This window comes from Phasianus colchicus, chromosome 1 (genome assembly GCF_987193195.1).
Source record: "Phasianus colchicus chromosome 1, bPhaCol1.hap1.1, whole genome shotgun sequence".
Taxonomy (NCBI): Eukaryota; Metazoa; Chordata; class Aves; order Galliformes; family Phasianidae; genus Phasianus; species Phasianus colchicus.
Window position 1 is genome coordinate 44288334 of NC_143436.1, and position 26833 is coordinate 44315166.

A 26833-nucleotide genomic window follows, 5' to 3' on the forward strand; every position below is an offset into this window, starting at 1 on the left:
TGAAATGTGTGAGGTAAGGAATTCAATATGTGCCTTATTGGGTATTTCATTTTCATAAGGGAGTAGGCATTCATTCATAGTGGAAGTGTTTGGACTGAGAATGTGTGAAGCCTTTAATTAAAGTTGATTAAAATGGTAATTTTCAGCTCTTAGAATATCATTTTTTTTTCTCTTCTCACTCCATGTCTGAAAACCTTTTAAACTACTTCAGTGGACTGCAACCTAAGTAATCCTGCTCCTATTTTTAGGGACATAAGCCCTGGCTTCAGCAGGGCCATAGCAGTTAGAATAAGAAGATTTTGCAAGTGTGGAGGATTAGCCTTTGTGGCAGTTGTATGACAAAGCAATATACTCGTCACTGATAACACAGGAGGAGGAAAGAATTTATAATTTATTACATATTCATGTTTGTTAAAAAAAAAAAAAAATCAACAATCTGCCCAAATCCATCCAGAATGACTCTTTTTGGGGATTAGCAGAGAGCTTTCAGTCCCATGAATTTTTTACCTCACTGCAGAGCAGAAGAGGTGAGCCCTGGATGCCATCACTGTCCTGGAAATGAGAGCACTAAGCATCACAGTTTGGGTCCTGTCTAATCCTCCGGTGTGGAGTTAACCTGCTGAGACCTAAAAGCTCCTGTCTTCCTGGGTACTGATCTTTGTAATCATGAGCAAAGAAGCTAATTAAGTACACAGATGAATAAGTACACATTATTCAGCTGTTAGATACCTGTGCTAACTTTATTCTTCTACTGAAATCCACATTCCAGTTGAGCAGGTGAACTAGTGCTCTGATTTTTTTTTTTTTTTTAAACATAAGTACTGCTCTGATGAATCTGCAAGCTGGTAAAGGAGAGAGATTATTGAAATAGCAAAACCACGTGAGACAGCAAAACTTGTCATTAAGACAACCATATGAACAAACAACAATAGAAGACTCTTAACCAGCCAAACTCAAAACTCTGTTAGAGCCCAGCTGTGTAAAACACAGAAATTCAGAGCTAGTGTAGATACTAGCAGGTCAGAAGCATGTTGCTCTGTATTTTCACTGTCTTAAGATAAATCTCCCCTTTCAACTGAAAAAAAAGTTTTGTTGTGGGAAAAGAAGTATAAGATAATATTGGTTGCCTTTGTTTCAGCATTCATCTGGTCCTGCTCCCATCTTCTTGAAGTTCACTTTGTGTAGATTTTTCAGAGACCTGCTTTATTGACACAAACATTCATGGACAGGACATTTCGGACTAACATACATAAGTGTTTACATCTTCGAGGGCATACATCTTTACCTCTTATGGCATGAAGTATCCATCAGTTCAAACTCCAGGTAGCCTGAGAGAATATCATATTGCCCATATACTGCAAGCTGCTGCAATGAATTTATGTCATTTGCCCCCCTTGGGATGCCTTAGGCCTTCTCTCAGGAATCTGTTATGTTTAAAGAGAAAAATAGGACAGTCTTAAAACCTTGAAGGCTTCTTTGAATTAAGGTAACTGCTAGTAGGTGGATGCAACAGCTGAACAGAGATTTCTGGAAAGAAAGTCCTAGGCAGGGTGATATAAAGGCACAGCATAAAGTCATCATTACCAGATGCTATGTTTATTTCTATAATGACTCTTATGCTTTTTTTTTTTTTTTTTTTTTTAATCTGACAGAAGTGATACTTTGTGTGTTCAGCACAATTAAAATAGCAGACACTGGTGTATCTTGCTTAGTGAATCTAACAGGGACTTACTATAATCTATTTCACTGGGTCTGGATATCAAGAAAATTATAATCCTCTGACATAGATGCATGATCAGAGTGAAAAAGGTGTTGTTGGTGTTGAAAGATGTGTCTAGTACAATTTGCAAAACGCTAAGGAATATAAGACTGTATTTCATTTCCTTAAGCAGAAATCCTGAAAGAAATACACTAGATGACACAGATGTCTACAGGTGAGTTAGGGTATTGCCTAAATTTCAGGTGTTGGCTCTACAATTGTCTTGAAAGGATCCTCAGCTTTGATGGAGGAGTCTTTCCAACCTTCATGGAGAATCATGTACTTCTGTTTGCTTTGAAACATGTTGTAGGTTTCTAAAATTAACTCATCAAAGTTTTAAGGGGATTTCTGAAATACTGATCATCCTTATGGTTCAGGCCTCAGATTCAAACCTTCAGGACTTTTCTAATAACTCTGAACCCACAGCCAAGATTTTTTTTTTTTTTTCCCAAGAGAATAGACTTAACCAACCTTTCTTTTAAAGACCTGAACAAAGATCACTGTCAGAACTGAACCTGGTAGTAGCCTCCTTGTATTAGCCTGGTTAAATGTCCAGTCACTCAGACAATGCTAGACAGTGCCCTGAGCATCAGCCTACAAGAAGCTTGGGCAAGGCCAGACTTTAAGCTACAGTAAAACTAAGCCATACTGTTCAAATAAATGCCAGAGAGAAAGAATAGGTGAGAAAATGGTTTTGGGTGCTGAGGTTAGGGTGCTCAACTTGAAAAGTACGTTTATAGTGTCAGCTCCTGTTGCAATGACAGTTTTTATTCCATTAACTGCTTACAGTGTGGTAAATTCAGAATCACTGACCAAGGTTCCCTACAAAAAACACCAGTCACTGAAAACTGGTATGGACATTCTCTTCTGTAAGCAACATTGCCCCAGTTTTTTTTTGCCAGGTCCCATCATGGTTAGTGGTCTCTTGGCTCAGGGCTCTGCTCAAGTTGCAAAGTCAGCAGAATTTAGAGCTGAGTATCCAGATGTTCTGTCACTGAAAACACCCACTTCTGCTGCCTGCTACTGCAGAGAAATAGATCACTACATGACTTTGGACGTATGTGAATACCTGAGCTGGAGTGGGATCTTCAGCAGGTGTAGGGTGCATTCTGGTAGTCATTGGCATACACACAATATACATATGCAGAAGGCATAGATGAGCTAAAGAAATCTTAGCTTAGATATCTCAAAGTTTAGGTGATAGAAGGAGGGGAACAAGGAATGCTGCCATCTAGTTTGAGATTAGAATCTTCAGTTTCTCTGGTTACTAAGGCTAATGAGGAGGAGCATATCTTTGTGAAATTTAATACCTTGAAAATGCTTTGGACTTCTGCTCACTGAACCCTAAATGAATAAGAAGCAGCTTTTCCCTTTACTTCAGCTTTGAATAGCAGAGCTCTGTTAGTCGCTTTGTAGAGTCCCAAGGCTTCACTTAGTGTTGTGGCATTCCAGACTGACTTATTTGTAAATCTCTGCATCAGCATGACATTGCAATGGAGGACTGGTGATCCAAGTGCAGGGTAATTGCAGTTTGGTTTAGTTCTGATTAAAAGAAAAAAAAAAAAAAAGCACAATTTCAGCATGAAAATTTCACATAATGTCACAGACCACATTCTGGCATAATTCCATGCCTGCCAGAATATCCTTCCATTAAACCGATTGCAAGCTTATATGCACTAGAAATTGAAAGGCAATGTGGGTTTATCACTTAATCTTCAATATTAGTTTTTCCTTTTCCCCCTTTTTTTTTTTTTTAATAATTTTATGGGACACTTTAGTTGAATCTCTTCAGAGACAGAATTTCTTTCCCAGTCTTCTATCTGATACTTCTCAGCAGAACAAGTATGCATCGTAGATCATTTTGACCTGAGGTGTCCTCATCAGCAATGTACAGATCAACCATACTCTGAAATATATTCAGATTTCCTTTGAAACTGTCACGAATTTGCTAATCTTCAGCTCACCCTCTGTGTCACTCAGATAAATTATAAGCTTAGAGATTCTGTAAATGCTGAGCGTCTCTCTTTTTTATTATTTTTTCCTTGCAGCAGAGATTTGTTTCATGAACAATCATTTTAATTTGTTTATCAGGATATGAGTGAAGCATTTTGAATAAAGATAAACGCTGAGCTGAACTTTCACCCAAACAGGAACCAAATTAATCTCAGTGTTAAGAAAATGGTGTTTAGAAATACCAAATCTCTATTTTGCAGAAATGAGGCAATTTCACAAGAAAACTGGAAAGAGATATTTACAAAATCATTTATATGACACACTCAGCTGATCTTTGGATTAGAATAAGCTTCCAATTTTTGAAGTTTCCCCATCACTGACTGTGTCAGTTCTTGCTTTTTAGCAGAGTGCTTAACAATATTTTTTATAAATCTGGTTCGCTAGTTTTTGGTACTTTCTCAGACTGTAATTTATCATACTGTATCTCTTAGCTAGCCTCTGTTCTAGTGAGGTAAACCCCATGGGAGTTACATTTAAATCAAACTGCATACAGAATATGAAGCTGATATTTGGTATGAAATGCATTTATTTCTAATGAAGTCAGTAAATGCAGATTCCTGAAATGAGCATTCACTGTTTAGTGTTGGTGGCTGCTCATATGTAACCTTATATTCTCAGGGTAGGAAGATCTGCTAAGAGCATGAATGTGAAAAGACAGCACAATCTTTATAAAGAGTTACAGTTCCTGAACTGGAGGAAGAGGAAATTATTCCAGTTTGTCAGATTAATTATGCTTGGATAAACTACAAGTGCTATGACTAAAAGTATATGTGTTTGTAAAGTCATCTTTGTGAATCTTGGTAAACACAATGGGGCATAGAGAGGAGAGTTTTGTATAAAAAGTATTTCATGCCTTCAAAATATTCTCTTTCTAGATCTGTGATTTGTTTTTCATTACAAAATAGCTTTTGAATTTTAAAAATATATATAGAATCACAGGAAAAATATGAAGTTGGAAAGAATTTCAGTGTGCTCCTTAAAATAGCGTCAACATTATATACAGACAAGATTATATTGTTACAACTATAGAAAAATCAGTTGTCAGATAAAATATTGTGATTAATCATAAACCAGGGAAAAAGAATAAATGATGCTTTAAAGACAATTTGAATTCTTTGCACTCTTTCTCATAGGTTATAATACAATCTTGAAAATATGAGTTTCCTATGGAGCAGAAAATCTTTCATAGCTCATTTATAACTTCAGTTGAAAATCTCATAATTTACAAAAGCCAACAAAATAATAGAAAATCAGATTCCTTAACTGAAAGCTTCATGTGTCTAAATTAGAGCTGGCCAAACTGTTACACAGTTGTATATATTGTGGTTGATTTATTCAGAGTGTGTACTTTACCAATATATATATTTATTATTTGTAGGAAAAGCAATGTGACCTGCATGCCAAAGTTGAGCACAAATAACATGACATTTAAGCATCCAGTGAAAATATTTATTAAAAACAGTGAAGTTACCTGACCTCTTGCTTTTGAATTTCTCAGTGATTCAGTAGTAATATTTCTCCAGCCTCATATTTCTTCATCCTCATGGCCCTCCTCCAGTCCAACTCCAACAGGTCCTTGTCTTTCTTATGCTGGGGGCCCTGTGCTCCTATTGGGATCTCATGAGAGAGAAATAGAGGGGATCCATTGACCTGCTGGCCATGCTTATTTTCATGCATTTTCCCTTTTAAAACAACAGCCTTCATAAGTAAGAAGGGAAGATCTTAAGAACCAAATACAAACCAGACTGCTTTTTTTTTTTTTTGTTATTTTAACAACAGTAAAAGTTAATGGAGAAATACAGAAGACAAAAATAAATGGATATGAAAGGACATTACAAGAGTCAAAGATACAGATGGAGTGACAGAGTCAGTGGACAGGGGAAGGATGATGAATGTCATCTATCTGGACTTCTGCCAAGCTTTTGACACGGTCGCTCACCACATCCTTCTCTCTAAATTGGCTAAGGATTTGAATGATGTACTGCTCAGTAGATAAAGAATTGGTTTGCTGGACGCAATCAAGGGGTTGTGATCAATGATTCTGTGTCAGGGTGGAGGCTGGTCACAAATGGTGTCAGGCAGGGGTCGGTCTTGGGACCAGTGCTCTCCAACATCTTCATCAGCGACACAGACGATGACATCGAGTGCACCTTCGGCAAGTTCTCAGATGACACCAAGCTGAGAGGTGCAGTTGATACATTGGAGGGAAGGGAAGGGAAGCTATCCAGAGGAACCTGAGACCATGTGAACCTAATGAGGTTTAACCAACCAAGATGCTGTATTTGGGCTGGAGCAATCCCAGATGTTTATACAGGCCGGGGCAAGAACCCCTTGAGAGCAGCCCTGTGGAGAAGGACTTGGGGGTCCTGGTGGACGATAAGATGGACATGAGTCAGCAGTGTGTGTTTGCAGCCCGGAAGGCCAACTGTGTTCTGGGCAGCATTAAAAAAGGGGTGGCCAGCAAGGAGAGATGTGATTGTTCCCCTCTACTCTGCTCTTGTGAGCCCCATCTGGAGTACTGCGTTCAGGCCTGGGACCCCCAGTACAAGAAAGACATGGAGCTCTGGGAACGAGTACAAAAGTTGATTCTGGTTGTGATAGTTTCTCAAACTTGGAAAATCAGAGCATAAGCATTAACATGGTGAAGAGCTACACAGAATCACAGAATCATGTGGTAAAGGGGACAGCTGGGGAAGGCAGTGCAGGAAAAGCAGCTGAAGGTTGTGCAGCGGATATTAGTGAGTAAAGCTGGCCCAGTAAGTGTTGTGTGAATGCTGCAATCATGAGCAGGGAACCAGGAGCAACAGAGATGGATAACTGCATTGGCACTAATTTGCCATTGTGAAGGGATTGCTCATATACCTCCAGAAGGTGCACATTAAAGCCTCGAGACACTTAGAAGCTCTACAGTCTGCATTTTAACACAGCCATAGCTCTTCTCTCCACATTGTGAACTACAGTGCCAATAAAATACATATTAGCACTTGATGTGGCAGGAAGCAAAGCACATGTCCACAACAGGCTGGAGTCACATTTGCCTTGCACCAGTATACTTATGGGTTGTCTTGAGTGGCAGATTTGGCCTCCACTCTGCCTGCACTTGGGCCCCTCCAAGCTACTCCAAGAACTGCAAGACAAGAAACACTTTTCCCAACCTTTTCAAAGGTTAAATCTGCTGTCCCTGTTTATTTTGCAACCCCGCCTTCTTACTGACTGCCTTGTGCAGCCAGAGAACCTTGCTGTCCCCTTGTAACACACCCTACAGGGCGCAGCATACACCATGAAAAGCCCGGTCGCTCCCTTGGAAGAAGCTTTCAGACAGCCCTAAAGGAAAGCTTACATAGTAGGTAGCAATGCCCATAGAGTGCCTGTATTAAAAAGCTGCACAAAGGGGCTGGTCTTTATGGCTCCAGCAGTTCCAGCAGTAACCTTGGACACACTGGTTTTGGAAAACTCCTGTTTCACAACCTGCCAGCACCTGGACTGTGAGATTCAAGCTGCAAAGGGATAATATAACTGTAACCCCACTTCTTCATGCATAGTGCCAGCCCTGCATAATTGCTACTGTGAATCCCTCTATCAGACAGCTACCTTTAGCTAAGTGTGTACACCTCAAACTGTTGTTTTCAGCTGGAGTCTATGGATTTGAAAGGTGCTGAGTGGATTTAGGTAACCCCAAGTAACTTGCCACAAAAAGCTCTGCCACAGCAATGCAGCATGGCTAGAGGTTTTGCAACTCCCAAGCTATAGATTTTGGTGGCAGTCTTCAGGGAAAAATTGCCATGCATAGACTTCAAAAGTGAAAGTTAACACTAGCTCCACTTTTTTGTTGCATGATTGACAAAGGTTAACCACAGTCAAAAACTATAGTTTGGGATACTGCAATTCTACATGAATAGTTTACTAGCAGTGTTTATTGTGTGAGTATGCATGCTTGTGAATATTAGGTTGAAAATTATTGAAAAACTATCTCCAAAGAAACAGTGACATACGGATACAACTTTTATTATTCAACTCCAAGAAAAACTTGGATAGAAAGGTCTACCAATTTCACTGCAGAGAAACAGTTTTCTTTCTGCTCAATGACAGTTTTCTCCTATCAGTTATGTTACTTGGATAGGATACCTGGTTTCAGTGCATATTACATTTCTGCATTTTTCTTTTGGTCATATTAGCCTGTGGATTTTCCTAAAATATGGCAGCAACAGAAAAGGAGCAACATGATTGTATTTAACCATATTAAAAACCAAGGAAAAGAGCATGAATTTGTTTTAATTGAACCAGATCATTCTACCAGCTCATGCCCTAAACAAGGCCATTTTAGAAAATTCTATCAAATGAAGCCCAAGTGGGATGAAGTGCCAAGTATTTTACTGCCAACTCTGTGAATGCTGTTGACATTATCCTCTTATTTTTCCAGTGTAATAGAGAATCAATTGTAAGATGCTACAGAGGCTCAGCTACATAATCATTCATTATGGTTTCTGTATTAACTGCGAAGGAAAAAAACAACAACAAACACTTGGTGAAACCTTTCCTCATTTCACATGTCAAATTAAACCTGCATGAGGCTGATAAATGGACTGAAGATTCAGTGCTTTTGGCATAACGGCTACACAGTCACCATTGTTGATCATAAGTACGTTGTTGTTATAGCTGTGAGAATGTAAAGGAAGGGTGAGGAGTATAGGTAGCGTGAAATGCTGTATTAAACTTTACATTAGTGTTCAAAGGGACTATTTTTGCTTAGAAAACTGGGTTTGTAAAGTATGCAGATATGAAAACGTCATGAATGTAAATCCCAGGAAAACAAACAAACAAACAAACAAACAAACAAAAAAACGAAACAAAACCTCTTCCAAAATTGGAGTAATGCTTTGATCATAGGTTTGACTATTGAACACAATAGACTACTTGATACGAGTATACACCGATTTGGAGATAGGAATCTATTACAAGCCTGTGTATGTGTTGTTCCAACAAGCATTATCAGATTAAAAAGAAATGAAGAAATTTATCTTTGTTAAATAAAATGTCCTTTTTGTTTAGTTGAAGAAAGCAGTTTGATATAGAGAATTCTCAGATTCCTTGAGAAGAACAATGAAGAAGTAGTTATACCTTTCTATTTATTTATTACGTGCACAGAAATGAGATGGGGCTGTGCTACAGAAACAGCGCAGCAATGGGGAACTGCGCTTATGCAGCAAGGTTGTGGCTGTCCTGCTGCTTCTTTTTTTTTAAGATAGGGATTGCAAATTCATTGTCTTCTTGCTTTTGTACAGGAAGAGAGGCTCAAATGAAGCCACAGGTGAACATGACTTCATGATTTTTTATTGCCTGGGTTGAAAAGACATTTGAGGTTGATTCTCCTGTATTAGGTCATCCATTGATCTACAGGTTTATTTCTGCAGTTTTCTAGATGAAGGAAACCAAAGACAGTATCCTTTCCTTTGAAAATGTACTTTGCATGTACCTTTCGTTAAGCAGAATTTCAGTAAAAGAAATAGATCTTGATGACTTAAAGCAGTATGCTATTTGCACACACTTTCTAATTGCCTCCTGCCTGTAATGCTCACTGTCAGACAACATTCTCTGTATACTTATACAGCCTAGCATTGGCTGAAATAGGCATAAAATGGTTTGAACTTTCTTCAAAAAAAAGACCTCAGCTTTTTTAAGGCCTCCCACTGCAAATGGAGAATATGACATTACAACTAAAAGGTTTTGCTATGGAAGGCTGTCATGGAATCATAACAAGTTTATCGGTGTTTGGAAACTTGTGTTTTCCACTGATGCAAATGGCTGCTTGTCTGGATTTCTCAGCTGAGCAGTCTCCATGGTTATTTTTCTACCGTAGCTAGTAGAGGATGATAGCACAGTCTAAGATACATGACTCAGTGAAGCCTGATTGCCTTTTCAGGGCTGGCTAGTTTTGTTTTCTTAACATCTGGAGGGAGCGTTATATGATTCTGACTTCAACAGAAATCAGATTTATTGCAGTGTGCTTGTAGTGATTTGTATCTACGTACCAAAGTTTAGATTTTAGAATATTGCACAAAATCCCAGGCTGCATCATTAAACAGTTACACCACAGTATTTATTAACCAGTTTTATACTGACAACAATTTAGTTGTATATTCATAAGGAGTTGTACTTCTGACATATAAATGCATTTGCTATAATAATTACAGAAAGCTCCAGAAGGACTATTGAACTTGCATGTTTTCACAACCTGTTTATGTAATGCTTATGATCTGGACAGCACATATCTGCTTTTCAAGGAAATTGCAATAAAATGTGCAAATTGTAATCTCTTAAGGCAAAGATTTTTCATTCCAAAAGCATAGCTAGCGGTTAGCGATGAAAAAACACAGCAAGATATGTATAGTGTGTGGTCACAAGGCACATCAGATGTGATCACTGCCATGAGTCTCCTTTCCCTAGAGGAATTTCTTCTTGGACTGTCCTGAAGAAAGCAAGCCTACTGAATAGTCTCGGTAATTTTCTCTTCAGGGTCAGAAAATGTGCAAATTAGAGGTTGCCAAAAATATTTCACAGGCACACAAAGATACAGACCTTGTACTTGTGTCTGAAAAGCCAAAGAGTCTTGAATCTAGCAAAAACAGTAGACACATGTCAAGTGATGAAATCGAATGTGAATGTAAAAGCTTTTCTCTGCTATAAAGAACACAGCCTTTAGATTAATATTAGCAAACTCTGCTATGTCACATTGCTACAATCAGCATCTCTCTCTGGGAAATAAGAATACATTAGTGCAGGTCAATATCTGCACTCCCATCAGACAAAATTACCTAACTGTCTTTGTCTGGTAATGATAATGACATTGCTAGCCTCCAGGGAGCTGACGTCACACAACCAAGCAACTCAGGAAGAGCAGCGTGTGTAAGTGAACCAGCAAAGACCTCCACGGCTGTGGACTGATTCAGCTGACAGATGCTGCACAAACATTGCTGTGCAAAAACCCTCAAGGAGCACTAGACAAGAAAACAAGTATTTGGAAAAAAAAGTGTTTTAAGTATGTTTTAGGTACAATGCTTTGGTATGTAAGCAACAGTAGGTGACGCATTAGAAAGGAAACACTTAAAGAGCAAAACAGCATCTGAATCAACTCTGCTGTGCTCCATTCATGCTCGTATTGATGTGAATGGTGTGCCTGTGTGATGGCTAACATTTCTTTCAAATGTAAAACATGGAAATCCTTTGTCTATCCTCTTCTGCTTAGTATCTCTTTACTTACTCATGCACCTGCTTGCCTGCCTACTTACTAATACGCACAAATCTTCCAAACACTGCTAGAAAAGGAGAGCTAAATATCAAAGCCTGTGAAGAAAGTGTGCCAACTCTATTACTGTCATTAAGCTAAAGCTGGCATGTGAAATCCTCTGCCATTAAATAAATACTGTGCACTCTTTGCACACTGTTTTATCAGAAAGGAACTGCCAGTTTATCACTGTGATTTTGAGAGTTAGCACAGAAGGATTTTTTCATATTTGTTCAAGGGTTTACAGGAAGCTAATTCTCTCTGTGTATTGCATTTATTTAATTAAAATAGAAGGCCAGTCAATAGTGCTGTAGTAAAGCCAAGACATGTCTGACCTCATTACAGTAAGGTTTGTATGCTGACACTGATGAAAGACCTGCTGCTGATGCTGCTGCAAGTCCATTTAGTTTTTATTTGACATCAAGTTACTTTGCCTGTGCTATCAGGGCTTATATATGGAGTATGAAAAAGAGTATGTCTGAAAAGGAGCCAGGGATTTCTCAGATGCTGCCTGGACACTACTCATTTGCTTATATATTTGCCTGGCTTATGGTATAGCAGGTTTAGGCAATCTGCTTTTAGCTCCCTTGGCTCTTAACCATCTCAATATGGTGCCTGCACTCTCTCCACAGTCTCATCTGAATAGCTACATGTGGGAAGAGATGCCAGCTTCTCCTATCTGCAATCCACCTTGCCTATGTTTGAGATGGGAAATGAAGTAAAGCGGCTACAGGCATCTAACTCCGCACTTGTGAAAGGAAGTGGCTCTGCTGAAGATAGAGTTTCTGCTGCAGATGATTTTCAGCCCAGTGGGCTGCCAGGAAAAGCTGCCATTAGTGGATGCTGCTTACCTAACACCACGTCTGTGTTTCTGTAGGGCATTCACAAAGGCTGACAGCCCACTCCACCCTGTGTATCCAGACGGTCTCTTTAGCCAGGGCAGAGCAGCAGAGCATGCAGGAGCACTACAAGATCCTGTTTCTCTCTACTAGCTGTAGTGGTGATCAGCCTCACTGGGCTAAAGTTAGCTTCCACGAAAACTCTTTTAGCTGGACTTTTTATCAAAATGACTACTTCAGGGTTGAGCAGATTATATTCTTGCAGCTGCATTTTGACATGCTGCTTTGCTTTATTTCTCTCTGCACAGCGCTGCTTAAGCACTGCCCAGAATTTTTAGAGGCTTCAGATCTAATCTGATTCATCCATTTTGAATGGCTTTTCATTGTTAGCTGGAGAAGATCTATTTTATTCCCTCCTTCTTTTTTTTTTTTTTTTTTTTTTAACTTGCATACTAGGTGAAAAGATGCATCTCACTATTCATCTGTCTGTTTGTTCAGCAGTTCCCTTTAATGACTTCTGAGCACTTGGGTCATTTCCAGCCCTGTTTGTGAGGGAGCAGAATTCTCAGAAATGTTCAGTAACAACAACGAAAAGAACAACAGAGGAGAGGCTGATGGAATGGGACTCTGTTAATCTGGAGAAGAGAGTTGCACCAGGGGGACAAGTCAACACCCACTGGTACATACACTGAGTTCATCAAGAAGATGGAGATAGTGATACTTAGCAGGAGGACAAGGGGCATAACAGAGTGGAAATTTCAGGCTGGATATAAGGAGGTATGGTTTTCCCAGGAAAGCAGTCAAACAGCAGGACAGGAGACAACTTAGAGTGATTCTGAGATGGCCCTGCTCTGAGCAGAGAATTGCAATAGAGGCCCTTTAAGGTCTCTGCCGGCCTGAATTATTCTGTGCTTCTGAGTTATATACATAAAGGGCATTAAGCACTGCTAAGTTTAGGCAGGAATGACTAACCAAATCCAAGGAGAGGAATCAATCCCCTCATTTTAAAATTTGGAAAAATCTCACACACATTTCGCTCCCAATAGGCATAGTCAGGACTCCAGCGCAATCTGCCCATTCTCCTGACCTTGTTTGGAACTCTACACAAGCACATGTGCTACCATCAAAATAAGGATTGCTGCAGCAGCTCCAGATATTTTCTCTTAATATAAAAATTCAGCAGAGTTGACAGGCTTGTCCAGAGTGCCACTCTGATGGAGATAAACTACCTACCCTTTAGCATTTATTTTTAAACACTATTCCTAGATCAGGAAAGCAGGAAAGGAGGGTTCTGTAGCCTGGAAAGAATGTCTGCATGTATAGAAATAAGATCAGGAAAGCAAAGGCACAGAGGAGAACTTGGTGAGGGATATAAAAAATAACAAGAAGGGGTTCCGTCGAGTACATAAGCATGAGGAGACAGAACTAGAAGATAGTTTCCACTCTAATAAATGAGAATGGAGAACTGGCATCCGCAGATATGGAAAAAGCTGAGGTGCTCAATAAATTAGCCTCGGTCTTCATCGGTGGTCAAGATCCTCCCCATGTCTGCCAGAACACTAATGATCTAGGTGTGGGTGCGAGTAGAGGATTTTGTCCCACTGTAACAGTGGAATAAATATGAGATCTCCTCATGAAACTGAAGGTAGAGAAGTTCATGAGGCCAGATGATATCCACCAGGTTTCCGAGAGAGATAGATGATGTGTTTGCTGAGCCGCTACCAATCATATTCGAAAAATCATGGCTACCTGAAGAAGTCCCCAGTGTCTGGAAAAAGGGACACGTTACTGCCATATTTAAAAAATGGAGGACGTCAGACATATCTGATCTGTGTGGAGCATGGAGACGATTTAGAAGACTGAGGGAAAGAGTGTGTCCTGCTTAGGTTACATCGTGTGCAGATAGGCATCTGCAAGGCAGATGGGAAGGAATGCAGAAGAAGCCATGTGCCGTGCTTCCCTGTGCTGCCCTCCCCTGCGTGGCCCTGCTCACCTGCTTCTGATGTGCCAGCCATTTCCCTCGTCGTGTGTTGAAAAATTCAGATCCAATGCCAGCACCTGCAGTAAGGCAAGAGGATCACCAAAGTGGTATGAAACATTGGGGTGAGAGCAGGGGCATCTCGGGGATCCACGAGGGACCCTAAAGAACTAGAACTCTGACAAATATTGTCTGACATATCTTTTCTGTGTGGAGCATGGAGACCTCTCAAAGAGCTAAGAGCAGCCGTGTGTTCTGTCTGAGATCCATCCTGTACTGATGCCATTTCCACGGAAAAGGGAAGGAATAAAGGAGCAGCCAAGTGCCCTGCATCCCTGTGCTACCCTCCCCTGCGTGGCCCTGCTCTCCACCTTGCTCATGTGCCAGCCATTTCCCTCGTCATGGGTTGAAAACTTCAGGTCCAATGCCAGCACCTGCAGGAAGGCAAGAAAATCAGCCAAGTGGTATGAAACGGTGGGGTGAGGGCAGGTGTATCTCGGGGATCTACAAGGGTCCCTTAAAAATTAGAATTGTTACAGGTTTTTTCTGACATATGTTTTCTGTGTGGAGAATGGAGACCTCTCAAAGGGCTGAGGGTAGGCACGTTTCTAACTCTGGCTCCATCTTGTGCAGGTGCCCATCTGCAAAATAGATGGGAAGGAATGAAGGAGCAGCCAAGTGCCCTGCATCCCTGTGCTGCCCTCCGCTGCGTGACCCTGCTCACCTGCTTGCTCATGTGCCAGCCATTTCCCTCGGCGTGTGTTGAAAACTTCAGGTCCAATGCCAGCACCTGCAGTAAGGCAAGAAAATCAGCCAAGTGGTATGAAACGATGGGGTGAGGGCAGGGGCATCTCGGGGATCTAGCAGGGTCCCTTAAGAAATAGAATTGTTACAGGATTTTTCTGACATATCTTTTCTGTGTGGAGAATGGAGACCTCTCAAAGGGCTAAGGATGGGCGAGTTTCTAACTCTGGCTCCATCTTGTGCAAATTCCCATCTGCAAGGCAGGTGGGAAGGAATGAAGGAGCAGCCAAGTGCCCTATTTCTTTGTACTGCCCTCCCCTGCGTGGCCCTGCTCACCTGCTTGCTCATGTGGCTGCCATTTCCCTCGTCGTGTGTTGAAAACTTCAGGTCCAATGCCAGCACCTGCAGGAAGGCAAGAGGATGAACACTGTGTTATGAAACATTGGGGTGAGCGCAGGGGCATCTCGGGGATCTATGAGGGTCTCCTTAGAACGAGAATTGTTATAGGTATTGTCTGACATATCTTTTCTGTGTGGAGCATGGAGACCTCTCAAAGGGCTGAGGATAGGTGTGTTTCTAACTCTGGCTCCATCTTGTGCAGGTGCCCATCTGCAAGGCAGATGGGAAGGAATGAAGGAGCAGCCAAGTGCCCTGCATCCCTGTGCTGCCCTCGCCTGCGTGGTTCTGCTCAACTGCTTCTCATGTGCCAGCCATTTCCCTTGTCATGTGTTGAAAACTTCAGGTCCAATGCCAGCACCTGCAGTAAGGCAAGAAAATCAGGCAAGTGGTATGAGACGGTGGGTTGAGGGCAGGGGCATCTCGGGGATCTAGCAGGGTCCCTTAAGAAAAAGAATTGTAAAAGGTTTTGTCTGACATATCTTTTCTGTGTGGAGCATGGAGACCTCTCAAAGGGTTGAGCATAGGCGTGTTTCCATCTTATTCAGGATCTCTGTCTGAAGATGCCCATCTGCAAGGCAGATGGGAAGGAATGAAGGAGCAGCCAAGTGCCCTGCATCCCTGTGCTGCCCTCGCCTGGGTGGCTCTGCTCACCTGCTTCTCATGTGGCTGCCATTTCCCTAGGCGTGCGTTGAAAACTTCAGGTCCTATGCCAGCACCTGCAGCAAGGCAAGAGGATCAGCAATGTGGTATGAAACGGTGGGGTGAAGGCAGTGGCATCTCGGGGATCTATGAGTGTCTCCTAACAACGAGAATTGTTATACGTATTGTCTGACATATCTTTTCTGTGTGGAGTATGGAGACCTCTCAAAGGGTTGAGCATAGGCGTGTTTCCTTCTTATTTAGGATCTGTCTCTGAAGATGCCCATCTGGAAGGCAGATGGGTAGGAATGAAGGAGCAGCCATGTGCCCTGCTTCTCTGTACTGCCCTCCCCTGCGTGGCTCTCCTCAACTGCTTGCTCATGTGGCTGCCATTTCCCTCGGCGTGTGTTGAAAACTTCAGGTCCAATGCCAGCACCTGCAGTAAGGCAAGAAAATCATCCAAGTGGTATGAAACGGTGGGTTGAGGTCAGGCACATCTCGGGGATCTAGCAGGGTCCCTTAAGAACGAGAATTGTTACAGGTTTTTTCTGACATATCTTTTCTGTGTGGAGCATGGAGACCTCTCAAAGGGCTGAGGATAGGCGTGTGTCTAACTCTGGCTCCATGTTGTGCAGGTGACCATCTCCAAGGCAGATGCGAGGGAATGAAAGAGCAGCCAAGTGCCCTGCATCCCTGTGCTGCCCTCGCCTGCGTGGCCCTGCTCACCTGCTTCTCATGTGCCAGCCATTTCCCTCGGCGTGTGTTGAAAACTTCAGGTCCAATGCCAGCACCTGCAGGACGGCAAGAGGATGAACAGTGTGGTATGAAACTTTGGGTTGAGGGCAGGGGCATCTCGGGGATCTATGAGGGTCTCCTAAGAACGACAACTGTTATAGGTATTGTCTGACATACCTTTTCTGTGTGGAGCATGGAGACCTCTCAAAGGGTTGAGCATAGCCGTGTTTCCTTCTTATTCAGGATCTGTCTCTGAAGATGCCCATCTGCAAGGCAGATGGGAAGGAATGAAGGAGCAGCCAAGTGCCCTGCATCCCTGTGCTGCCCTCGCCTGCGTGGCCGTTCTCACCTGCTTGCTCATGTGGCTGCCATTTCCCTCGGAGTGTGTTGAAAACTTCAGGTCCAGCGCCAGCACCTGCATCAAGGCAAGAGGATCAGCAATGTGGTATGAAACGGTGGGGTGAGGGCAGGGGCATCTCGGGGATCTAGCAGGGTCCCTTAAGAACAAGAATTGTTATTGGTATTGTCTGACATATCTTTTCTGTGTGGAGCATGGAGACCTCACAAAGGGCTGAGGATAGGCGTGTTTCTAACTATGGCTCCATCTCGTGCAGGTGCCCATCTACAAGGCAGATGGGAAGGAATGAAGGAGCAGCCAAGTGCCCTGCTTCTTTCTATTGCCCTCCCCTGCGTTGCCCTGCTCACCTGCTTGCTCATGGGCCAGCCATTTCCCTCGGCGTGTTTTGAAAATTTCAGGTCCAATGCCAGCACCTGCAGGAAGGCAAGAAAATCTGTCAAGAGGTATGAAACGGTGGGGTGAGGGCAGGTGTATCTCGGGGATTTAGCACGGTCCCTTAAGAACAAGAATTGTAACAGGTTTTGTCTGACATATCTTTTCTGTGTGGAGCATGGAGACCTCTCAAAGGGTTGAGCATAGGCGTGTTTCCTTCTTATTCAGGATCTGTCTCTGAAGATGCCCATCTGCAAGGCAGATGGGAAGGAATGAAGGAGCAGCCAAGTGCCCTGCATCCCTGTGCTGCCCTCCCTTGCATAGCCCTGTTCACCTCCTTGCTCATGGGCCAGCCATTTCCCTAGGCGTGTATTGAAAACTTCAGGTCCAATGCCAGCACCTGCAGTAAGGCAAGAGGATCAGCAATGTGGTATGAAACTGTGGGGTGAGGGCAGGTGTATCTCGGGGATCTGGCAGGGTCCCTTAAGAAATAGAATTGTTACTGCTTTTTTCTGACATATCTTTTCTGTGTGGAGTATGGAGACCTCTCAAAGGGTTGAGCATAGCCGTGTTTTCTACTTATTCAGGATCTGTCTCTGAAGATGCCCATCTGCAAGGCAGATGGGAAGGAATGAAGGAGCAGCCATGTGCCCTGCTTCTCTGTATTGCCCTCCCCTGCGTGGCCCTGCTCACCTGCTTGCTCATGGGGCTGCCATTTCCCTCGGCATGTGTTAAAAACTTCAGGTCCAATGCCAGCACCTGCAGGAAGGCAAGAAAATCAGTCAAGAGGTATGAAACGGTGGGGTGAGGGCAGGTGTATGTCGGGTATCTAGCAGTGTCCCTTATGAGCAAGAATTGTTACAGGTATTTTCTGACATATCTTTTCTGTGTGTAGCATGGAGACCTCTCAAAGGGCTAAGGATAGGCGTGTTTTTAACTCTGGCTCCATCTTGTGCAGATGCCCATCTGCAAGGCAGATGGGAAGGAATGAAGGAGCAGCCAAGTGCCCTGCATCCCTGTGCTGCCCTCGCATGCATGGCCCTGCTCACCTGCTTCTCATGTGCCAGCCATTTCCCTCGGCGTGTGTTGAAAACTTCAGGTCCAATGCCAGCACCTGCAGGAAGGCAAGAGTATGAACAGTGTGGTATGAAACATTGGGGTGAGGGCAGGGGCATCTCGGGGATCTATGAGGGTCTCCTAAGAACCAGAATTGTTATAGGTATTGTCTGACATATCTTTTCTGTGTGGAGCATGGAGATCACTCAAAGGGCTGAGGATAGGCGTCTTTCTAACTCTGGCTCCATCTTGTGCAGGTGCCCATCTGCAAGGCAGATGGGAAGGAATGAAGGAGCAGCCAAGTGCCCTGCATCCCTGTGCTGCCCTCCCCTGCGTGGCCCTGCTCACCTGCTTGCTCATGGGCCAGCCATTTCCCTTGTCGTGTGTTGAAAATTTCAGGTCCAATGACAGCACCTGCAGGAAGGCAAGAAAATCAGCCAAGTGGTATGAAACGGTGGGTTGAGGGCAGGGGCATCTTGGGGATCTACAAGGATAGCTTAAGAAATAGAATTGTAACAGGTTTTTTCTGACATATCTTTTCTGTGTGGAGAATGGAGATCTCTCAAAGGGCTGAGGATAGGCGTCTTTCTAACTCTGGCTCCATCTTGTGCAGGTGCCCATCTGCAAGGCAGATGGGAAGGAATGAAGGAGCAGCCAAGTGCCCTGCATCCCTGTGCTGCACTCCCTTGCATGGCCCTGCTCACCTGCTTGCTCATGTGGCTGCCATTTCCCTCGTCGTGTGTTGAAAACTTCAGGTCCAATGCCAGCACCTGCAGGAAGGCAAGAAAATCAGCCAAGTGGTATGAAACGGTGGGATGAGGGTAGGGGCATCTTGGGGATCTACAAGGATCGCTTAAGAACTAGAATTGTTACAGGTTTTTTCTGACATATCTTTTCTGTGTGGAGCATGGAGATCTCTCAAAGGGCTGAGGATAGGAGTGTTTCTAACTCTGGCTCCATCTTGTGCAGGTGCCCATCTGCAAGGCAGATGGGAAGGAATGAAGGAGCAGCCAAGTGCCCTGCATCCCTGTGCTGCCCTCGCCTGCGTGGCCCTCCTCACCTGCTTCTCATGTGCCAGCTATTTCCCTCGGCGTGTGTTGAAAACTTCAGGTCCAATGCCAGCACCTGCAGGAAGGCAAGAGGATCAGCAATGTGGTATGAAACTGTGGGGTGAGGGCAGGTGTATCTCGGGGATCTAGCAGGGTCCCTTAAGAACTAGAATTGTTACAGGATTTTCTGACATATCTTTTCTGTGAGGAGTATGGAGACCTCTCAAAGGGTTGAGCATAGGCGTGTTTCCTTCTTATTCAGGATCTGTCTCTGAAGATGCCCATCTGAAAGGCAGATGGGAAGGAATGAAGGAGCAGCCATGTGCCCTGCTTCCCTGTGCTGCCCTCCCTTGCATGGCCCTGCTCACCTGCTTGCTCATGTGGCTGCCATTTCCCTCGTCGTGTGTTGAAAATTTCAGGTCCAATGCCAGCACCTGCAGGAAGGCAAGAAAATCAGCGAAGTGGTAGGAAACGTTGGGTTGAGGGCAGGGGCATCTTGGGGATCTACAAGGATCGCTTAAGAACTAGAATTGTAACAGGTTTTTTCAGATATATCTTTTCTGTGTGGAGCATGGAGATCACTCAAAGGGCTGAGGATAGGCTTCTTTCTAACTCTGGCTCCATCTTGTGCAGGTGCCCATCTGCAAGGCAGATGGGAAGGAATGAAGGAGCAGCCAAGTGCCCTGCATCCCTGTGCTGCACTCCCTTGCATGGCCCTGCTCACCTGCTTGCTCATGGGCCAGCCATTTCCCTCGTCGTGTGTTGAAAACTTCAGGTCCAATGCCAGCACCTGCAGGAAGGCAAGAGGATGAACAGTGTGGTATGAAACATAGGGGTGAGGGCAGGGGCATCTCGGGGATCTATGAGGGTCTCCTAAGAACGAGAATTGTTATAGGTATTGTCTGACATATCTTTTCTGTGTAGAGCATGGAGACCTCTCAAAGGGCAGAGGATAGGCATGTTTCTAACTCTGGCTCCATCTTGTGCAGGTGCCCATCTGCAAGGCAGATGGGAAGGAATGAAGGAGCAGCCAAGTGCCCTGCATCCCTGTGCTGCACTCTCCTGCATGGCCCTGCTCACCTGCTTGCTCATGGGCCAGCCATTTCCCTCGGCGTGTGTTGAAAACTTCAGGTCCAATGCCAGCACCTGCAGGAAGGCAAGAGGATGAACAGTGTGGTATGAAACATAGGGGTGAGGGCAGGGGCATCTCGGGGATCTATGAGGGTCTCCTAAGAACCAGAATTGTTATAGGTATTGTCTGACATATCTTTTCTGTGTGGAGCATGGAGATCACTCAAAGGGCTGAGGATAGGCGTGTTTCTAACTCTGGCTCCATCTTGTGCAGGTGCCCATCTGCAAGGCAGATGGGAAGGAATGAAGGAGCAGCCAAGTGCCCTGCATCACTGTACTGCTCTGCCCTGCATGGCCCTGCTCACCTGCTTGCTCATGTGGCTGCCATTTCCCTCGATGTGTGTTGAAAATTTCAGGTCCAATGCCAGCACCTGCAGGAATGCAAGAAAATCAGCCAAGTGGTATGAAACGGTGGGATGAGGGTAGGGGCATCTTGGGGATCTACAAGGATCGCTTAAGAACTAGAATTGTAACAGGTTTTTTCTGACATATCTTTTCTGTGTGGAGAATGGAGATCTCTGAAAGGGTTGAGCATAGGCGTGTTTCCTTACTATTCAGGATCTGTCTCAGAAGATGCCCATCTGCAAGGCAGATGGGAAGGAATGAAGGAGGAGCCAAGTGCCCTGCATCCCTGTGCTGCCCTTGCCTGCGTGGCCCTGCTCACCTGCTTCTCATGTGCCAGCCATTTCCCTCGTCGTGTGTTGAAAATTTCAGGTCCAATGCCAGCACCTGCAGGAAGGCAAGAAAATCAGCCAAGTGGTAGGAAACGTTGGGTTGAGGGCAGGGGCATCTTGGGGATCTACATTGATCGCTTAAGAACTAGAATTGTAACAGGTTTTTTCAGATATATCTTTTCTATGTGGAGCATGGAGATCACTCAAAGGGCTGAGGATAGGCGTCTTTCTAACTCTGGCTCCATCTTGTGCAGGTGCCCATCTGCAAGGCAGATGGGAAGGAATGAAGGAGCAGCCAAGTGCCCTGCATCCCTGTGCTGCACTCTCCTGCATGGCCCTGCTCACCTGCTTGCTCATGGGCCAGCCATTTCCCTCGGCGTGTGTTGAAAACTTCAGGTCCAATGCCAGCACCTGCAGGAAGGCAAGAGGATGAACAGTGTGGTATGAAACATTGGGGTGAGGGCAGGGCATCTCGGGGATCTATGAGGGTCTCCTAAGAACCAGAATTGTTATAGGTATTGTCTGACATATCTTTTCTGTTTGGAGCATGGAGACCTCTCAAAGGGCTGAGGATAGGCGTGTTTCTAACTATGGCTCCATCTTGTGCAGGTGCCCATCTGCAAGGCAGATGGGAAGGAATGAAGGAGCAGCCAAGTGCCCTGCATCTATGTGCTGACCTCGCCTGCGTGGCCCTCCTCACCTCCTTCTCATGTGCCAGCTATTTCCCTCGGCGTGTGTTGAAAACTTCACGTCCAATGCCCGCACCTGCAGGAAGGCAAGAGGATCAGCAATGTGGTATGAAACTGTGGGGTGAGGGCAGGTGTATCTCGGGTATCTAGCCGGGTCCCTTAAGAACTAGAATTGTTACAGGTTTTTTCTGACATATCTTTTCTGTGAGGAGTATGGAGACCTCTCAAAGTGTTGAGCATAGGCGTGTTTCCTTCTTATTCAGGATCTGTCTCTGAAGATGCCCATCTACAAGGCAGATGGGAAGGAATGAAGGAGCAGCCATGTGCCCTGCTTTCCTTTGCTGCCCTCTCCTGCATGGCCCTGCTCACCTGCTTGCTCATGTGGCTGCCATTTCCCTCGTCGTGTGTTGAAAATTTCAGGTCCAATGCCAGCACCTGCAGGAAGGCAAGAAAATCAGCCAAGTGGTATGAAACGTTGGGTTGAGGGCAGGGGCATCTTGGGGATCTACAAGGATCGCTTAAGAACTAGAATTGTAACAGGTTTTTTCAGATATATCTTTTCTGTGTGGAGCATGGAGATCTCTCAAAGGGCTGAGGATAGGCGTCTTTCTAACTCTGGCTCCATCTTGTGCAGGTGCCCATCTGCAAGGCAGATGGGAAGGAATGAAGGAGCAGCCAAGTGCCCTGCATCCCTGTGCTGCACTCCCTTGCATGGCCCTGCTCACCTGCTTGCTCATGGGCCAGCCATTTCCCTCGTCGTGTGTTGAATATTTCAGGTCCAATGCCAGCACCTGCAGGAAGGCAAGAGGATCAACAGTGTGGTATGAAACATAGGGGTGAGGGCAGGGGCATCTCGGGGATCTATGAGGGTCTCCTAAGAACCAGAATTGTTATAGGTATTGTCTGACATATCTTTTCTGTGTGGAGCATGGAGACCTCTCAAAGGGCTGAGGATAGGCGTGTTTCTAACTCTGGCTCCATCTTGTGCAGGTGCCCATCTGCAAGGCAGATGGGAAGGAATGAAGGAGCAGCCAAGTGCCCTGCATCCCTGTAATGCACTCTACTGCATGGCCCTGCTCGCCCGCTTCTCATGTGCCAGCCATTTCCCTCGTCGTGTGTTGAAAACTTCAGGTCCAATGCCAGCACCTGCAGGAAGGCAAGAGGATCAGCAATGTGGTATGAAACATTGGGGTGAGGGCAGGGGCATCTCGGGGATCTATGAGGGTCTCCTAAGAACCAGAATTGTTATAGGTATTGTCTGACATATCTTTTCTGTGTGGAGCATGGAGATCACTCAAAGGGCTGAGGATAGGCGTGTTTCTAACTCTGGCTCCATCTTGTGCAGGTGCCCATCTGCAAGGCAGATGGGAAGGAATGAAGGAGCAGCCAAGTGCCCTGCATCCCTGTGCTGCACTCCCTTGCATGGCCCTGCTCACCTGCTTGCTCATGTGGCTGCCATTTCCCTCGTCGTGTGTTAAAAATTTCAGGTCCAATGCCAGCACCTGCAGGAAGGCAAGAAAATCAGCCAAGTGGTATGAAACGTTGGGTTGAGGCCAGGGGCATCTTGGGGATCTACAAGGATAGCTTAAGAAATAGAATTGTAACAGGTTTTTTCTGACATATCTTTTCTGTGTGGAGAATGGAGATCTCTGAAAGGGTTGAGCATAGGCGTGTTTCCTTACTATTCAGGATCTGTCTCTGAAGATGCCCATCTGCAAGGCAGATGGGAAGGAATGAAGGAGGAGCCAAGTGCCCTGCATCCCTGTGCTGCCCTTGCCTGCGTGGCCCTGCTCACCTGCTTCTCATGTGCCAGCCATTTCCCTCGTCGTGTGTTGAAAACTTCAGGTCCAATGCCAGCACCTGCAGGAAGGCAAGAAAATCAGCCAAGTGGTAGGAAACGTTTGGTTGAGGGCAGGGGCATCTTGGGGATCTACATTGATCGCTTAAGAACTAGAATTGTAACAGGTTTTTTCAGATATATCTTTTCTGTGTGGAGCATGGAGATCACTCAAAGGGCTGAGGATAGGCGTCTTTCTAACTCTGGCTCCATCTTGTGCAGGTGCCCATCTGCAAGGCAGATGGGAAGGAATGAAGGAGCAGCCAAGTGCCCTGCATCCCTGTGCTGCACTCTCCTGCATGGCCCTGCTCACCTGCTTGCTCATGGGCCAGCCATTTCCCTCGGCGTGTGTTGAAAACTTCAGGTCCAATGCCAGCACCTGCAGGAAGGCAAGAGGATGAACAGTGTGGTATGAAACATTGGGGTGAGGGCAGGGCATCTCGGGGATCTATGAGGGTCTCCTAAGAACGAGAATTGTTATAGGTATTGTCTGACATATCTTTTCTGTTTGGAGCATGGAGACCTCTCAAAGGGCTGAGGATAGGCGTGTTTCTAACTATGGCTCCATCTTGTGCAGGTGCCCATCTGCAAGGCAGATGGGAAGGAATGAAGGAGCAGCCAAGTGCCCTGCATCTATGTGCTGACCTCGCCTGCGTGGCCCTCCTCACCTCCTTCTCATGTGCCAGCTATTTCCCTCGGCGTGTGTTGAAAACTTCACGTCCAATGCCCGCACCTGCAGGAAGGCAAGAGGATCAGCAATGTGGTATGAAACTGTGGGGTGAGGGCAGGTGTATCTCGGGGATCTAGCCGGGTCCCTTAAGAACTAGAATTGTTACAGGTTTTGTCTGACATATCTTTTCTGTGAGGAGTATGGAGACCTCTCAAAGTGTTGAGCATAGGCGTGTTTCCTTCTTATTCAGGATCTGTCTCTGAAGATGCCCATCTGCAAGGCAGATGGGAAGGAATGAAGGAGCAGCCATGTGCCCTGCTTTCCTTTGCTGCCCTCTCCTGCATGGCCCTGCTCACCTGCTTGCTCATGTGGCTGCCATTTCCCTCGTCGTGTGTTGAAAATTTCAGGTCCAATGCCAGCACCTGCAGGAAGGCAAGAAAATCAGCCAAGTGGTATTAAACGTTGGGTTGAGGGCAGGGGCATCTTGGGGATCTACAAGGATCGCTTAAGAACTAGAATTGTAACAGGTTTTTTCAGATATATCTTTTCTGTGTGGAGCATGGAGATCTCTCAAAGGGCTGAGGATAGGCGTCTTTCTAACTCTGGCTCCATCTTGTGCAGGTGCCCATCTGCAAGGCAGATGGGAAGGAATGAAGGAGCAGCCAAGTGCCCTGCATCCCTGTGCTGCACTCCCTTGCATGGCCCTGCTCACCTGCTTGCTCATGGGCCAGCCATTTCCCTCGTCGTGTGTTGAAAACTTCAGGTCCAATGCCAGCACCTGCAGGAAGGCAAGAGGATGAACAGTGTGGTATGAAACATAGGGGTGAGGGCAGGGGCATCTCGGGGATCTATGAGGGTCTCCTAAGAACCAGAATTGTTATAGGTATTGTCTGACATATCTTTTCTGTGTGGAGCATGGAGACCTCTCAAAGGGCAGAAGATAGGCGTGTTTCTAACTCTGGCTCCATCTTGTGCAGGTGCCCATCTGCAAGGCAGATGGGAAGGAATGAAGGAGCAGCCAAGTGCCCTGCATCCCTGTGCTGCACTCCCTTGCATGGCCCTGCTCACCTGCTTGCTCATGGGCCAGCCATTTCCCTCGGCGTGTGTTGAAAACCTCAGGTCCAATGCCAGCACCTGCAGGAAGGCAAGAGGATGAACAGTGTGGTATGAAACATAGGGGTGAGGGCAGGGGCATCTCGGGGATCTATGAGGGTCTCCTGAGAACGAGAATTGTTATAGGTATTGTCTGACATATCTTTTCTGTGTGGAGCATGGAGACCTCTCAAAGGGCAGAGGATAGGCGTCTTTCTAACTATGGCTCCATCTTGTGCAGGTGCCCATCTGCAAGGCAGATGGGAAGGAATGAAGGAGCAGCCAAGTGCCCTGCATCCCTGTGCTGCACTCTCCTGCATGGCCCTGCTCACCTGCTTGCTCATGGGCCAGCCATTTCCCTCGGCGTGTGTTGAAAACTTCAGGTCCAATGCCAGCACCTGCAGTAAGGCAAGAGGATGAACAGTGTGGTATGAAACATTGGGGTGAGGGCAGGGGCATCTCGGGGATCTATGAGGGTCTCCTAAGAACCAGAATTGTTATAGGTATTGTCTGACATATCTTTTCTGTGTGGAGCATGGAGATCACTCAAAGGGCTGAGGATAGGCGTGTTTCTAACTCTGGCTCCATCTTGTGCAGGTGCCCATCTGCAAGGCAGATGGGAAGGAATGAAGGAGCAGCCAAGTGCCCTGCATCCCTGTGCTGCACTCCCTTGCATGGCCCTGCTCACCTGCTTGCTCATGTGGCTGCCATTTCCCTCGTCGTGTGTTAAAAATTTCAGGTCCAATGCCAGCACCTGCAGGAAGGCAAGAAAATCAGCCAAGTGGTATGAAACGTTGGGTTGAGGCCAGGGGCATCTTGGGGATCTACAAGGATAGCTTAAGAAATAGAATTGTAACAGGTTTTTTCTGACATATCTTTTCTGTGTGGAGAATGGAGATCTCTGAAAGGGTTGAGCATAGGCGTGTTTCCTTACTATTCAGGATCTGTCTCTGAAGATGCCCATCTGCAAGGCAGATGGGAAGGAATGAAGGAGGAGCCAAGTGCCCTGCATCCCTGTGCTGCCCTTGCCTGCGTGGCCCTGCTCACCTGCTTCTCATGTGCCAGCCATTTCCCTCGTCGTGTGTTGAAAACTTCAGGTCCAATGCCAGCACCTGCAGGAAGGCAAGAAAATCAGCCAAGTGGTAGGAAACGTTGGGTTGAGGGCAGGGGCATCTTGGGGATCTACAAGGATCGCTTAAGAACTAGAATTGTAACAGGTTTTTTCAGATATATCTTTTCTGTGTGGAGCATGGAGATCACTCAAAGGGCTGAGGATAGGCTTCTTTCTAACTCTGGCTCCATCTTGTGCAGGTGCCCATCTGCAAGGCAGATGGGAAGGAATGAAGGAGCAGCCAAGTGCCCTGCATCCCTGTGCTGCACTCCCTTGCATGGCCCTGCTCACCTGCTTGCTCATGGGCCAGCCATTTCCCTCGTCGTGTGTTGAAAACTTCAGGTCCAATGCCAGCACCTGCAGGAAGGCAAGAGGATGAACAGTGTGGTATGAAACATAGGGGTGA

General features: G+C 45.3%; 1 long non-coding RNA gene across 5 annotated transcripts; it reads right to left on the bottom strand.

Annotated features, from left to right (window-relative positions):
• Nucleotides 1-211: 211 nt before the first annotated feature.
• Nucleotides 212-14657, bottom strand: LOC149919536 (uncharacterized). Of its 5 annotated transcripts, none has more exons than XR_016466218.1 (5): nt 14451-14657; nt 13887-14305; nt 5249-5389; nt 3070-3301; nt 212-1424 (listed from the first exon to the last, which is right to left on the bottom strand). It is a non-coding gene; the product is annotated as an uncharacterized LOC149919536 (long non-coding RNA). The 5 variants fall into 5 exon arrangements; XR_016466221.1 differs by having other exon boundaries at nt 212-1198; nt 1286-1424; nt 13887-14657; XR_016466219.1 differs by having other exon boundaries at nt 212-1201; nt 1286-1424; nt 13887-14657.
• Between the last annotated feature and the right edge of the window lie 12176 nt (nt 14658-26833).